The sequence below is a fragment of the Haliaeetus albicilla genome, chromosome 17 (genome assembly GCF_947461875.1).
Source record: "Haliaeetus albicilla chromosome 17, bHalAlb1.1, whole genome shotgun sequence".
In the NCBI taxonomy this organism is placed as follows: Eukaryota; Metazoa; Chordata; class Aves; order Accipitriformes; family Accipitridae; genus Haliaeetus; species Haliaeetus albicilla.
Genome location: NC_091499.1, coordinates 21,503,551 through 21,518,381, shown reverse-complemented (window position 1 = coordinate 21,518,381; position 14,831 = coordinate 21,503,551). Strand labels below are relative to the sequence as shown.

The 14,831-nt window shown below is 51.5% G+C and overlaps 1 long non-coding RNA gene across 2 annotated transcripts; it reads right to left on the bottom strand.

Annotated features, from left to right (window-relative positions):
- Positions 1 to 6,521: 6,521 nt before the first annotated feature.
- On the bottom strand, positions 6,522 to 12,614 carry LOC138689572 (uncharacterized). Of its 2 annotated transcripts, none has more exons than XR_011328450.1 (3): positions 9,859 to 12,614; positions 7,722 to 8,253; positions 6,522 to 7,604 (listed from the first exon to the last, which is right to left on the bottom strand). It is a non-coding gene; the product is annotated as an uncharacterized lncRNA (long non-coding RNA). The 2 variants fall into 2 exon arrangements; XR_011328451.1 differs by lacking the exon at positions 6,522 to 7,604 and having other exon boundaries at positions 8,114 to 8,253; positions 9,859 to 10,988; positions 11,214 to 12,614.
- Positions 12,615 to 14,831: the final 2,217 nt, after the last annotated feature.

Here is a 14,831-nt window from a genome sequence, read left to right as displayed (position 1 = left end):
TCTCCTCCTCCCTTCGTCTTTTCCGTTCCTTTCCTTTTTCTCTTTTCCTTTCCTCTCTTTTCTCTTTTCTTTTCTTTTCTTTTCTTTTCTTTTCTTTTCTTTTCTTTTCTTTTCTTTTCTTTTCTTTTCTTTTCTTTTCTTTTCTTTTCTTTTCTTTTCTTTTCTTTTCTTTTCTTTTCTTTTCTTTTCTTTTCTTTTCTTTTCTTTTCTTTTCTTTTCTTTTCTTTTCTTTTTTCTCCACCTCTTACATGGACTGTTGCTGCTGCGGGGTTTTTCTCTCTCTCTCTCCCTCTAAAGATACAATAACTATTTTGATGTAAATGGCGAGCCTTGGGTGGGTCCCTGGGGTAGAGAGTTAATGATTCTTCTTACACCGGGCTGTTCTTTCACTTTTCCTGCGCGCACCATGTTAATAAATTAATGCACCTTTCATTACTCCTACACGCATCAAACCTCAGCTTTGTATTTTGCGGCCTGACCCTCGTTCCTACACTTTTGTGAGCAAGTTGCCCCCATGCTAAGGCTGGGGCACTTTTAAATGCAGTCCCATAGTCCTACCCAGGTTTGTAATCCGTCAAAAAGCCGTTGATTGCTGCAAGCGTTACTTTTCATTAAGAAAACTTAGAAGCAATTTGGAAGAACCCTTCTCAATGAATACATTTACCCCCAAATGCTTTTTATTCTTCGCCTATACTTGATGAGTTTCTCTGGCACAAATCAGTTCTTACAGGCACAGAATGGGCAATCCCCTGATCCCCATCAATTGTCATCCAGAGTTTGGGCCACTTTGACCGCCAATAGTGGGGAAGTCAGAGCTAATCCTCAGAAGGAATCACGGGAAAAGAAAAGCAACAATAACCAAGTCAAGCGTAAAAAATGAAAGAGAAATCTCTATTATCACTCACTACATTTCCCAGCGATGTACTGAAAAAATCAGCTCGTTTGTCATTCGAGTCAGACACCCGGAGAAGAATATGGGGTCGTGGTGGGTTGGTAGACTCACACGACGTAAGGAACAATATTTTAGAGCAAAAGGCCTCTTCATTTGCCAAATCCTCCTCACATCCGCCATAACCATTAAATACAGACTGACTTTATTCTCTATGGGAAGAACAAGGGGAAAGGAGCCTTCAGCCACATAGCCAGACAAAAGTCCAAAGAGCCAGGGACCGGGGAGGCGAGGCGGGAGGAGAGCTGCCACCCTCCTCTGCAGCGGGCCCAGGCCTGGGCCCTGCGGGGGGACCAGGGGTCTTGGGGGGGGTGGTGGTGTTTGTGAAGCAGGGTGTCTGTCTGTCTGTCTCCCTGACAGGTGAGCTTGCAGGGAAGGTGGGGGAGTGTGCGTATGAGTATGCTGGGGCGTGCAAGGGGGTGTCGCGGGTGGGCGCACGTGTGCGAGAAGGGCTGTGCAAGGGGCTTTGCGAAGGCGAGGGATCCGTCCACCCAAGACACCAACGCGCGTGTGCGCGCAAGCAGCGGAGGGGAGAGGGGTGTCTGCGCGTGAACACGTGAGTGTGGGTGGTGGGCGTGCGCAGGAGGCGGGTGCCCCGCGGGGGTCGGGTGAGAAAGGACACGTGTGGGAGGTGTGAACGCGGGAGAAAGCGCGAGGTGGCTGTGAGGGCTGCGTGTAGCCGGGGCGTGTGAGCGTCCTGCGTGTGCGTGTGAGCGCAGGGCAGTGTGCGGCGGGGCTGGCTGGGGAGCCGCTGGGGGCCAGAGAGACAGCGAGACTTTTGAGAGGCGGCAAACATTGCCACTTTCCACGCTGACACCTACAATTAGCCAAAAGAAGGCCGTGAATCCTTTGCTCGCCGGCCAAGCGAGGGGCAAAGTTAGTGCTGGTAGCCAGCTGCCAAGCCTCCCGCGGCTGATGCCTTTCGGGCAAGTAAACAGCTTTATAGCCACCGGCCCGCTGCTGCGGCCCCCGGCTTTTGCGGGGGGCTTCCCGAAAGCCCCACGGGTGTCCTTCCTCCCCGGAGGGCTGCCAGACGCTTGAGGGGCTTCGCTCGGGTTTGGGTCCGTCTGCGCGGGCGGAGAGGGGGGACGAGGGCAAGACGGTAGCCGCGGCGAAAGGAGTGGGGCGCTGGCCCCACTCGTGCTCCGTGGGGAAGCGGGAGGCACGCAGGCCGCGGGAGGGAGAGGCGGACCCCAAGCCCGTCCCGCCTCGGCGCGGCCCCCCCGGGGCTCCCGCGGCCGCCCCGGGCGGCGGGCGCTCCCCGCTGCCGGCGGAGGTGCGGGTCGGCTGGCAGGCGGGCGGGCAGGCTGCCGCGAAGCGCTTTCCCCAGTTTTTAGCAACTCGTGGCTGCCCGCGGGCTCACGGGTACCTTAGCCCAGGCTTTTTATTTCTCAGTGGTGTGAGGCTTTTTTTTTTTTTTTTAACCGACCAGTAAACCTTTGAATAGAGCTACGGGGCTTTTTTTCCTCCTCTTATTTTTTTCGCTTCTTGCCGTGTCCCCCCCACCCCGCAGATTCCAGGGCAAGCCCGGCAGTTCCTGCCGCCGGGTTTCCTCCGGACTGCCGGGCCGGTCGGGGCAGCCGGCGTCCCGCAAGGCTCGGTGCGGCGGCGGCCGCGCACACCGGGGCCGGGGCAGGTCGCGGCCACCGGGACCCGGCCCCGCCGCCAGCCCCGGAACGGCCCCGGGGACCCGGCCCGGCCCCGCTCGGCGATCCCTGCCGGGGAGCAGCACCCCGGTGGCGGTGTCCTGCCCTGGATTTACATAAAAGTGCGGTCTCTTTGCATCATCCCTCATCTCGAAAGGGTGCTTGAAGAACTCGAGACACTCTGCAGTCCTAATTAGTGATTTTTGTCCTCTTGTTACGGGGCTCAGCATCTCATGCAAATGAACTCTTCATCGCCGGCACCATTACCCCTGCGCCAGAATTAACTGACTCTTATCTTTAATGATATGCCGCTGAACTTCTCGGAGCCCGGCTAGCTTTTTATCTTGATTACTCTAATCAATAAGAAATGATAGAGTAGAATTATAAACTCTATTGGCTTTTGAATGTTGCCGACAAGCCCTCTAGATGCGCTCCCCTTTCATTGTTATTTATTAAAATGATCTTCAGCTAACAGCGGATGCAAATAGGGAAATGAACCAGCGAGGGGGCCCGGCACGGAAGGATCCCCCCCCCGCTCCTTTAGGGAGCTCTGCCGGGGGTGGGCTCCCATGGGGGCAGCGGGGCTTTGTAAACAAATGGCTCTTTTTTACGAGAAGCGCCAGTAAAAAAAAACAAAACAAAACAAAACCAAACCACAGACCCCCAAGCGCTCCCCCTTCACAACAAATTAGGACATAACCTCCCCCCTCCTCCCCGAGGCCCGGCGCCCCCGGGAGCTGCCCCGGGGCGAGGCGGGGGGGGCAGGCACGGGCGGGAGACCCTGGCCCGCCGCTTCCCGGGGGGGGGGGGAAGCACCCAAAGGGCCTGATCCTGGCCGGCCTCTCCCCACTCCAAAGGAGCCAGGGTGCGGGATCCGGCCCGACCCCCCCCCCCCCCCCAGCAAGGCAAGCAAACACCCGCTCCCCGCCGCCGGTAATAGGAGATCAATATGAAACCAGCAGCGGCCCAAGTCGCCGTGGCGGAGACTTTTCCCCAGCCTAATCTGTGCAGGGCTGGCCGGGAATGCGCCCCGCACTCCGCCGCCCCCGCTCCAGCCCCCTCGGTCCGCACGAAAACGTCTTTTCTTATCTGTCAGCAGTAATTAGATATCCTTGCGGTGACAGAGAGATGCACAGCACCAGCACTTTGTCTCGGGGGGAAGGAATACGTGGGTATGCGCGCACACACGCACGCACAGAGAGCGCCAATTTTGCCGCTGCCTTTTTTTTTCTCCCCCTCTTTTTTTCTTTTCCTTTTTAACCTAAAAAAGTGGGATCGAGCGGGCCGGGGGGGCTGCCCCTCGCTCCCCCCCCCCCCCCCCGCGCCCACCGCCCGCTCCCCGGCGGCCCGGGCGGCTCCTCGCCCGCGGCGGGGACAAGCCCCCGCGACGGAATTCGGGCACATCCCGGGCTGGCAGCGCGGATCGTTTCCCCGCAGCCGCTCCTCCGTTCCGCCCCGCTCCTTGCCTTCCAGCGAGGAGTCAGTTTGCTGTCAGTGCTCGAGATTTGAGCTAAATTGTTGGGTGGGTGCGAGGAGAGGAGCGGGTTTTCGATGCAAATTTTCAAGGCTGTCGAAGAGAAAAGGGGGCATTTAGTTATCTGCGTGAAAATGAAACCTCTCTTAAACGAATTTCTAGGGAAGAAACACGTTGGCTGAAACAAGAGTGGTGTGGGGGCCGTCATTTCGTCCCTCTATGAGTGGCGAATTTCACAGCGTTTCCGAACCGCGGGGCTGAAGTTATTTCAAATCCCCGGCTCTTTGCGATCACCCATCGCTGAAACTCTCCATATTTACTTCCCTCCGGACTCTTCAAGCCTGTCCGTGGTGTACCAAGTCCCGCAGCAAATACAGACATATTTTTTTCCCCTAACAGTTTAATTACTTTTAATACCTTAAGATTAAACCTGTGCTTATCTCTTAGGGAGATAATTAATCAGAGCGGAGAAACAGTCGCAAGATTCAAGAAGAGTTGGACGGGAAAAATAAAATTAGACATCCATGAAGGACAAAATTGTTTTTCTATCCTTACATCGGGCACCCGGTTTTTTATATTCAGACGACACACAGACACATAAAATATGTAATTGGCGTATAATGGAGGAGTATACAGGGTAAGACTAACAAAGTAGTCGTAGGCATGAAAATTGAAGTTGTGTGCCACAAAGGCAGACCCTTTCATGGGGGAAGGGCTGAATGTGGCAAAATCATGTAAAATCTCCGTTCTCAGTAACATCTCGTTATTAGGAATGATGACTAAACCTCCAGGATTATTCTGGACTGTAAGTTATCAAGAGCCCACTAATTTCACATTAAAACCCATTGACTGCAACAGCGTGATTGAAGGGTTTTTAACAATTAACATAATCAGAAAATGAGCGGAGATAATTTTTATTCAACTCATTACTTTTTAATCATGTATTTCTTTTAATTAATATCTGCTCCGTGAAAATAACAAAAAGCCGAGTCCCAGCGCGGCTCCGGGCAGGGGAGGCGACCCCGGCGGTGGGGCGGGCCGGGGACCGGGGGCGGCGGGGACGGCGGGGGGGGGGGGAAGACCGGGGGGCCGGGGGGGGGAGGCCGGCATCGCTCCCAAAGCCACCGCCGGGGCTGCAAGCGCGGGCGCTCCTCAAAACAGCCCCCTCCCCATGCAAAAAAAAAAAAACAAACCAACCCACCACCCTCCCGCCGGGGCTGACCCGGTGGGACACGGCTTGTGTCCGGCTCTCAGACCCCCGGCCCCCCCCCAGCCCCGCTCCCCAAGGGGCGCAGGGCAGGCTGGGCACCTCCAGGACCCCACGCACAGCACCCAACGAGCCCTCCCCAGCCCTTGCCTGCGGCCCTGCCCTGCCCAGGAGAAAGGGGTGGGTTGTTTTTTTTTGGGGGGGGGGAGCTGGGAAGCCGCCCCCAGCCCCAGAAAGGCTGCCGGTGCAGCCCCCGGTGCCAACAGGTTGCTGCCGCCTCTGTTTTCTGGCGGCCGGGCGCTCAGCCCCGCTCCCCCCGGCGCCAGGCTCACCCCTGAGCTGGGCAGCGAGCCCGGCTCCCCTCTGCGGGACTCCCGCTCTGAGCTCCCCACTCGTGGGCGTGTGGGGGGGGCTCGTCTACCCGTGCGTGGGGGTGCTGGCTTTCATCGGCTCTTGTCCTTTCCTCCTCTGAGTTGTTGAAGCCTCCCCTGTGGCAAGTTCAGGGCTTGTGGCGAGGAGGGGAATACCTGGCTTGGGAAAAAAAACCCCAAAAACCAAAGAGCCCCAGATCTGGTCTCCAGATTTCCGCGCTCCGAGGGAAAAAAAGTCACGGCAGGTCTGCGGGGGAGGGAGTCCCCGGGGAGGGGGCTGCCCCAGCACTGTCCTCGTCGAGACAGAGCCGTGAGCGAGGGGAAGGGCACACCTGAGGGCTGTCCGTCCGGCTGTCCGTCCGTCTGGGCACTCATCTGTCCTCACCGTCCCCGCCTGCCCCCCGGCTCGACGCCCCCCAGGTGCGCGGGGGGGCTGCGGGAGGAGAGCGCCTGCGCTCCCACGGGCGGGGACCTCCACGCACGACGCTGGTGGGTGGGGGGAAAGGTTTCTTACAGCTCCTGTCCGGCTGTCAGATGGAGCTCACCCAAAGCGGGGGCTGGCTCTGGTCGGTGCTGGGGACTCGCCATTCCCCGCCGGACCCCCGGCTTTCGCTGGGAGCGAAGATGTTGAAAGCCCCGTGGAAAATTCCCGGGATCACCCGTTCCTTACTTTTTTTGTCATTTGTGGACAAAGATACACAGGGTCTGAAGAGCTGGAAGATGGTGGGACATCAGTTCACGTCAGACAGTCCAAGACATTCACAGACCCACTGCTTTGCTGCTGAGAAAGGCTTGCCCAAGCTGCTAAAGAATTTACAGGTTCGTGTTGAAGGAGTAGCTCCTCTCTTTCAAACAGTTCAATTAATACAGTCTAGGAAGAGTAGGAAAACCAAATTTTATGCTTTTCTAGACTCCCACAACCTGACTTCTCCTCTGCTGCTGAAACTTCCCTTCTCGATAGGATGATCTGCTTGGGGTCCCTCACCGCTGGAAGGAGCCAGTGCAACTGTCTCCTTCAATGTGGAATAAGGCTAAATCCTGCCAGCCAGGGATTTCAGGGGCGTGCTGTGGCCAGGGCGGCCAGGTTGCCTGCGCTGGTTCTGCAAGTAGGTTTGTATAGTTCCTCCCAGCAGAGAAAGATGGAGCACACAGTATTAGATCAGTTTGAAGACTGGGAATGGGTTGTGGGGTTTTTTTTCTGTTGTTGTTGTTTGGTTTTTTTTGTTGGGGGTGGGTGGGGTAGAACTACCATGGGTTTTTTTTTTAATGAAAACACTCTAAATTGAAAAAAACATTTGAAAAAGAAGCTATCAAAATTAAAACATCCATAAATATAATCTGAGAAGTATAAGATGGGATTCACTACCTGTGATATTTACATCTGAGATACTATTTGCTGGTTTTTTTTATAAACTCCATGTGAACCCTTGGAAGAGGGGAAGTGACTTTCAGGTCACGGCAGTGGGCTGGGACTGAAACACAGCAATGAATGCTGCGAGGTGTGACGGCGACTGTTTACAAAATTTCATCAAGTCTTCAACTGGCTGTAGCCTTTGGAAGTGCCTGCTGGCTCCTACTAGCATAAGGAAAGCCATCTGGTATTCAATATTATGTTTATAGCCTCTTGACCAGAGCGTGCTCCCTTTCTTGCATGCACACAACCTCAGTGAACTCTGCTGAGCAGACTTGCAAATTCACAAAAGAGAAAGTTTGGCCCTTTGTGGAAACCACAATGGACCGACGCTGGTGACATACCCCAGGCGGGAGCAACTCTTGGCTCTTCCTGAGTCCCTCACAGCTCCCAACAGCTCAGAGCCCCCGGCCCATTTTGGGGTGCGGTGGCTCTGGCTGGCCGAGACCGGGTGAGAAGCAGCCGTGGTGGACTTCACCCACTGTGGCCCAGGCTGTGCCCTCCAGCCGTGTCTCTGCCAACTCCTCACCAGCAGGCACCTTGCTGCTATAATAACCTGAAATTGTGTTGAAGACTCTTTTTTCCCCCAGAATCAACACAGATGGGGAGTACTTCAGGTAAGATTGCAATTCTGTGGGATAATCATTCCTTAAATTTTGATACCTTTAGTGAAATAATCTGTCACATTTATGTTATCTTCTGTTATGGCTCATCTTGCTGTGATCCTCTAGCCAGAGAGGAAAGAAAAAATGTTTACTAGGGAATTATATTAGTAAATAGATCCTTTCCTACTACTAAGGGTAAAAGGAAGTACCTAGGTACAATGCAAACAAGAGATGTAAGCCAAAGAACTCACCAGGACAGGATATTTGAAGTGGAGACAGCTGTCAAAATGGTCTCCCTTAGCTGAGGTGATCAGTTCAGATGTTCACATCAGCTCCTGCACCATGGCTTCAATCCCAGCCCTGTGTGTGCAGGAGGGAAGGACTCCTGCTTCTGTGGGACTGCTGGGGGTGTTCTCCACTGACCCGTCCGGGGGGGCTGCAATACAAGGAGTGAAACTTGATGGGTGTGCAAGCGGATCCAACATCTCCTGAAGCCTGGCCGTTCTCTTCCCATATGAGCCATGTTTTAGGCCTGTGCTTTGGGAACTTGATGAAATTAAATGGAGATACATTAAGTAGCAAGAACCAATCTGTGCAAAAGAGAAGAACAGTTCTGGGTTGTTTCATTCTGAAGAGGAGACCGGGATGATACCAACTGACACCAGAGTAACTAAAAGCAGAATTTGGCTCACTGGGTATTTCTGAACGTGGACAGTCATCCACACTTCAGTGAGCTATAAAAAGAATGTACCTTTCATACTGTTTGTGTTGATCAAGAAGTTATTTGTGGTAAATTCACTATTATGCTGTTTCTAACATTTCTGCTGTGTTTCAAACATCATTATCTTCAAAATCTTTTCCCCCTCCCTGCATACTTCTGTTCTTTTTCTATACATTAGCTATTTCACTGGTATCATCCTGTTTTACTATCATGAAAGATATCCAGACTAACAGCTCTTCTTTCATTTCATAACGAATGGCACAATTAAGACTTAATTAGATGCATACGAGTAAGGAAATGGCATGCCACCCAGGACCTTAAATGTGATATCATTCAATTGCTCAAGTGCAGCATCCTGAAAAAAAAAACCAAACAAAAAAATTCCCATAAACTTATTTCAAGATGGATCTTTTCAGACTGGTGTGATTGCCTACTGACAATTAATTGTTTTCTAGTCATGATTCTAAAAAGATAATGTACTTTCTTTTTTCCTTTCCACAGCAAAAATTCTGACAGGTGCATGGAAACTACATTTCTCTGTGCATTGGTTTCATAGAGAGTATTTTATGCAAACATTTAAGATCTAAGCAAAGATCATATGGCACGGTCTATGACTTCTCAAGCTATTACACTATTATATACCTATAGAAAATAAAAGCCTTCATAGGAGGATGTGGGGTTGTTTTCCCTCTTCAGAAGTGTGATGGTCCTAAAGAGGGAAGAGGGTTAGCTGATGGATGACCTGTCTCGATGTTCTCTCTATGTCTGTTTGGAAATGGGAAAATGATTGCTGGCTTTCTGGCTCACCACCACAGGTCACTTCAGTGCCTTCTGATACCTTAGCCCCAGGGACAGGACAGCGTCCAGGACTCCTCCACCCAGCTTGTTCTGGCTGAAGGTGGCCTCAGTATCCACCAGGGGCTACAACAGCCATAGGCTTCAGGAGCAGGTGGCTACAGAAAAATGCAGGTGAGTCCTGGGCAGGTCTCTGTGGACAGTGGTGGTCAGGAAAGTAACCTCTGATCCCTTGAGGATGTTGGGTGGAGGTTCAGCGTCGCCCCAGGTGAACCAGCTAGCCATAAGGAGGAGTTGGATGTACCAGGTGGCATCTAACTCTGTCTGATTAAACCTTACCCTGACATGGAGGAGGTTTGTGATTCTCCTAAATGGGAACGTGGTGGTTTGGATTAGGAGAGCAAATCGTCTGCTTCACAATTTGCCATGTAATTGACTAAGACAAACGTTGCAGATCCTGGTTGAGTTGGCTAGTCAGGCAGAGTAAATCTAGTCAACAGCTCTTTGGAAAACTTGGATGCTATTAGTCCTTCCTCATTTCATTTGGTAATTCAGGGAATAAACGCCAAATTTGCAGAGCGTTCCTAAAAAAGCATTCTGTATGAGGTACTGACACCCATTTTCTCTAAGTCTAAAATTCTTGAAGTTTTAGTTGGTGATAGCAGTTTCTTGTACTCACCCAGAGAGTGATGTTCCTGAGTGCATCTTCACATTACAAGTGTCTGACCTTCCTTGATTCCCAAGCAGCTGATGCAGCGTTATTGCTCCTGAGTGCTCGAGAGTGAAGGACGGGATTTGGCATCTGACTTGCAAAGCCACTGATAAATTTGGGGGTTTGTTGTGGTTTAACCCCAGCCAGCAGCTCAGTCCCACACAGCCACTTGCTCACTCCCCTCTGGCAGGATGGGGAGAGAATTGGAAGGGTAAAAGTGAGAAAACTCGTGGGTTGAGCTAGAGACAGTTTAACAGGGAAAGCAAAAGCCGTGCGCACAAGCAAAGCAAAACAAGGGATTCCTTCAGCACTTCCCCTGGGCAGGCAGGTGTTCAGCCATCTCCAGGACAGCAGGGCTCCAGCATCACGCATAACGGTGACTTGGGAAGACAAACGCCATCACTCCAAACGTCCCCCCTTCCTTCTTCTCCCAGCTTTATATGCTGAGTATGACATCATACGGTCTGGAACATCCCTTGGGTCAGTCGGGGTCAGCTGTCCCAGCTGTGTCCCCTCCCAGCTCCTTGTGCCCCCCCAGCCTCCTCGCTGGTGGGGTGGGGTGAGAAGCAGAAAAGCCCTTGGCTCTGTGTAAGCACTGCTCGGCAGGAATGAAAACATCCCTGTGTTATCAACACTGTTTTCAGCACAAATCCAAACCGTAGTTCCATACTAGCTACTATGGAAAAAATTAACTCTATCCCAGCCAAAACCAGCACATTCTCCACCCCTTATTCCATACCATTTACGTCATGCTCAGGTCCCACACTGTCCAATACATCCTCATTAATCACCACTCCCCTTCCCATCCTTTGATGCAATACATGGATATCATTCCCTTAGGCTATGGGCCACCCCTGTGAAATGTCTGTAAAATGTCCGTGAATGTCCACAAACATCCACAAAATGCCCACTAATTCCATTTAGTCCATGTCTTTGGGCTCCATCTGTTATGGTGGTCACTCAGGACAGGAGAAGTGATGTGTTCTGTGGAGTTACTGGGGACAAAAGCCAGCTCAGGTCGGGTCACTGCTGCACTTGCACTGCTTCTTGTAAGGCTTGTCCTCTACTGGTTCCGGTGGCTCCTGCTGTAGTAATTCCTATAATGTGCAAATCGAATCCCGGATTACAACAATTTAAAGGTATTTCCATTGCAATCTCCACCCCTGGTCCCTTCGGACCAGACCATCGGATTTAACATTGCAATGAACTCCTCCCCTTGCCCCTGCTCTGGCTTGGACTTAGCCACAGACTGCCGTCCCTTAGGGGTGTACCCGCTCCAAGTGGAGCCTTATCTATGAGCCACAGTCTCTTCAGGGGTGTACCTGCTGCAGCATAGACTTATCCACAGCCACCGCCGCTTTGAGGTGCACCTGTTCCAGCATGGCCTTATCCATGGGTGACAATGCCTTCAGAGATGTACCTGCTCCAGCGTGGCCTCATGCACAGACACAGTCCCTTCAGAAGTAAACCGGCTCCATCATGGCCTTATCCATGGCTGCAGTCCCCTCAGGGGCATGCCTGCTCTGTTGTGGACTTATGCATGGCCACATGCTTTAAAGTGCTCCAGCATGACCTCATGCACAGCCACTGATGCTTCAAGGTGTACCTTCTCCAGCGTGGACTTATCCTTTGGCCACAATCCCTTTAGAAGTATACCTGCTGCGGCACAGACATAACCACGGCCACAGATGCTTCGAGATGTACCTGCTCTGGCATGGGCTTATCCACGGCCACGGACACTTCGGGGTGTCCTGTTCCTGCATGGACTCATCCACAGGTCACAGTCCCTTCGACTCAGGTTCACACTGGAGTTCCAGCCTGTCCAGTACAGCAGCACAGGAACAGCAGTGATGCCCTGGCCATCTGCCAGCCCAGGCGCATTGCCATTGCTGTTATCAAAATGTTCCCAGGCACAGCAGAGTAAGATGTACAGCAAGCAGCAAAAGCAAAAAGCAGCCGCTAACGAGCACTAGACTCTAATACACAGTAAGGCAAGCAAGCCCCATGGCAAGCACAGGAGCCTGTCAATTAATAGCTGAACAGCAATAACAGCTATAAATTTGATCTAGCATGTTCCAATCAAATCTGCCATTATCTCAAACCATTTGAGCCCCACGCTGGGCACCAAAAAGCACTGCTGTGGTTTAACCTCAGCTGGCAACTCAGCCCCACACAGCCGCTTGCTCACTCCCCCCCCAGAGGGATGGGGAGAGAATCGGAAAGGTAAAAGTGAGAAAACTCGTGGGTTGAGCTAAAGACAATTTAACAGGTAAAGCAAATACACGTACACAAGCAAAGCAAAACATGGAATTCCTTCACCACTTCCCGTCAGCAGGCAGCTGTTCACCCATCTCCGGGAAAGCAGGGCTCCATCATCACATGTAATGGTTACTTTGGGAAGACAAACGCCATTCCTCCGAACGTCCCCCCTTCCTTCTTCTTCCCCCAGCTGTATATGCTGAGCATGACGTCCTATGGTCTGGAATATCCCTTGGGTCAGTCGGGGTCAGCTGTCCCGGCTGTGTCCCCTCCCAATTCCTTGTGCCCCCCCAGCCTCCTCGCTGGTGGGGTGGGGTGAGAAGCAGCAAAGCCCTTGGCTCTGGGTAAGCACTGCTCAGCAGGAATGAAAACATCCCTGTGTTATCAACACTGTTTTCAGCACAAATCCAAAACACAGCCCGTACTAGCTACTATGGAAAAAATTAACTCTATCCCAGCCAAAACCAGCATAGGGTTCTTCTGAATTAAAGACTGAATGGTTGTAAATCAACTGGGGTTTGTTTTCTGACTTGTTATTTTGCTCATTCTTCATGGTTTAGTGCAGATGTGACTCTGTCTTTTTGCCCTGAGTGAAAAGGCTTTCATGTCCTTTGCTATGCACATAGAAAAATAATGCTCCAACAGGACAGTGCTAACAGGCACAGTGGCTCACGCTGGTCAGAAATAGTGCAGCTAGACAGGTGTTTGTCAACTGTTTTTAAACAAAGCTCACATAACCTTTTGAAAGTAAGAATTGGCTCAGACCATTGTGCACTATTGCTGAGATGATTTTCACTTGCAACTAGCCAAAAATGTGTCAACATGATGATAGTTGATTTAACATATTTATTTCCTCACAAGTTCATTTTGTTGAGTGTGATGGGGATGTGTGCATGCCCTTAATTAATTACTTATGTGCAACTGTCTTCTGGACTGCTTTCTGGTGCTCTGTGGAGTCTGGAAAACAGTCATTGAATTGGGTGACCCACTGGTAGGCTTTGACATCAGCCACAACCAGCACATGAAGGAGCCAGCTTCAGCTCTGTGAATTAATACACAGAAGTACACACAGGAATGTAATGGAGAGGGGGAAGAAAAGCTTTCCACAGGCAGGGGTTGTGCAACGAAGATGTAATACACTGATCCTTTGCTCATGTTGAGCTTTGCCATCTTTGCAATGAAATTAGTCAAGATTAAAAACCCCAGGATTTCCATTTCCACAACCCCAGAGCCACCTCTCCATGGACAACCCTCACACATCCCTGTTCTCGCTGGCCCCTATTTCAGAATATAAGCATCTCCTGGGCAGCAGTTTCGGCTCAGGAGGCAGAGCCCCGTCTCCCCTTTCTTCCTGCCCTCTGAGCCACTGCCTGCCCCGGTCTCCCTTCCCAAGGCTGTCCCACTCCCCAAGCACCCAGCCTCCCAGTCGTCCCTGACTCCTTTCCCTCTTTATTCCTTACATTCAGGTTATCACTTAATTTTCTGGCCCTGCCTTGAGATTTACAGTCTGTCCCTCCTTTTCCAGCCCTTTGGTTAAAAGGCTTTATCCAAGCCATCATTCTTCGAAGATAACGAGAAAACTTGAAAAAATGGTTCGGTTTTCAGCTCACAGTGGCATAAATCAGGAGAAAGAGCACTGAAGGCAACAGGGAGACAAACAGAGGGGACAACCAGGTTCACAGCTTCAAACTGCTCATTTTCCCTGGTTCATACTGCCATCTCCACAGATCCAGCAAGATGGCATAGGAAATCAATATTCATTTGCTGTGTTGTTTCTACGCTGTTAAAGTAAGACTCTTTCTTCTGCTGAATGACACACAGTTTTTCCGGTAGTCAGGGCAGGTACTGAAATACTTGGATGTGTTTTCAAGAATAATCGGGACTATGTAACCACACAAGACTTCTGATAGTCTTAGAGTTATTTCTGAGATTTGCTGGTCAAGGCCAAATCCTGCTTGCTTTAGTTGTGAGTACAATCCCTTTGATGAGGTTGAGCAGAAAGGTGATGGCAGCACTTGGATAAGAAAACTAACCAAATTTGCTTGACAGCTGAGTTGTCAGTTAGGGTAAATGCTGATTTCTGCCTGGTAACAAAATTCATCTATTATCAGAGAAGAGGCCCATGCCTTCTTCAGGCCCTGCTTCTGAACCATAGCTGAAAAAGCTAGTGCCTTTCTAATTTTGCTTTGTAATGTCATGTTTATTATTGATAAAAAGAAGTACTACTTAATGAGGAGATGTCTTCCTTGCAGGTCTGCAGCAACGCATTTATTAATGCCAGAAATGTTTGTATTCTGGTTATGCCTCAGAGATTTCAGCTGAAACTCTTAAGCTTTTTTTCCTTTTCTTCCCCTTTTTTCTTCCCCCCCCCCCCCCCCTTTATGTTTTAAATCTTTCTTTCCCCCCTCTGCCCCGTGTTTTCCACTCACACGAAGAACACATTCTCTCGCAGGACAATATTTAACTCCCTCGAGACGCGGGAAAACGCATCCCCCTTGACCCACGAAGATGAAGACGCAGCTCTGCCCCCCCCCCCCCCCCCGGGTCCTTCCCGGTGCCCCTGCAGACCCCACGGGCGGGAGACCCCCGGTGAGGAGGGCGAGCGGCTGCTCGTGGCGGGGGGGTCTTGCCATCGCTCCCCGGGGATGCGGGTGCTGTCGGGGCCGTGTGGGACGCGCCGA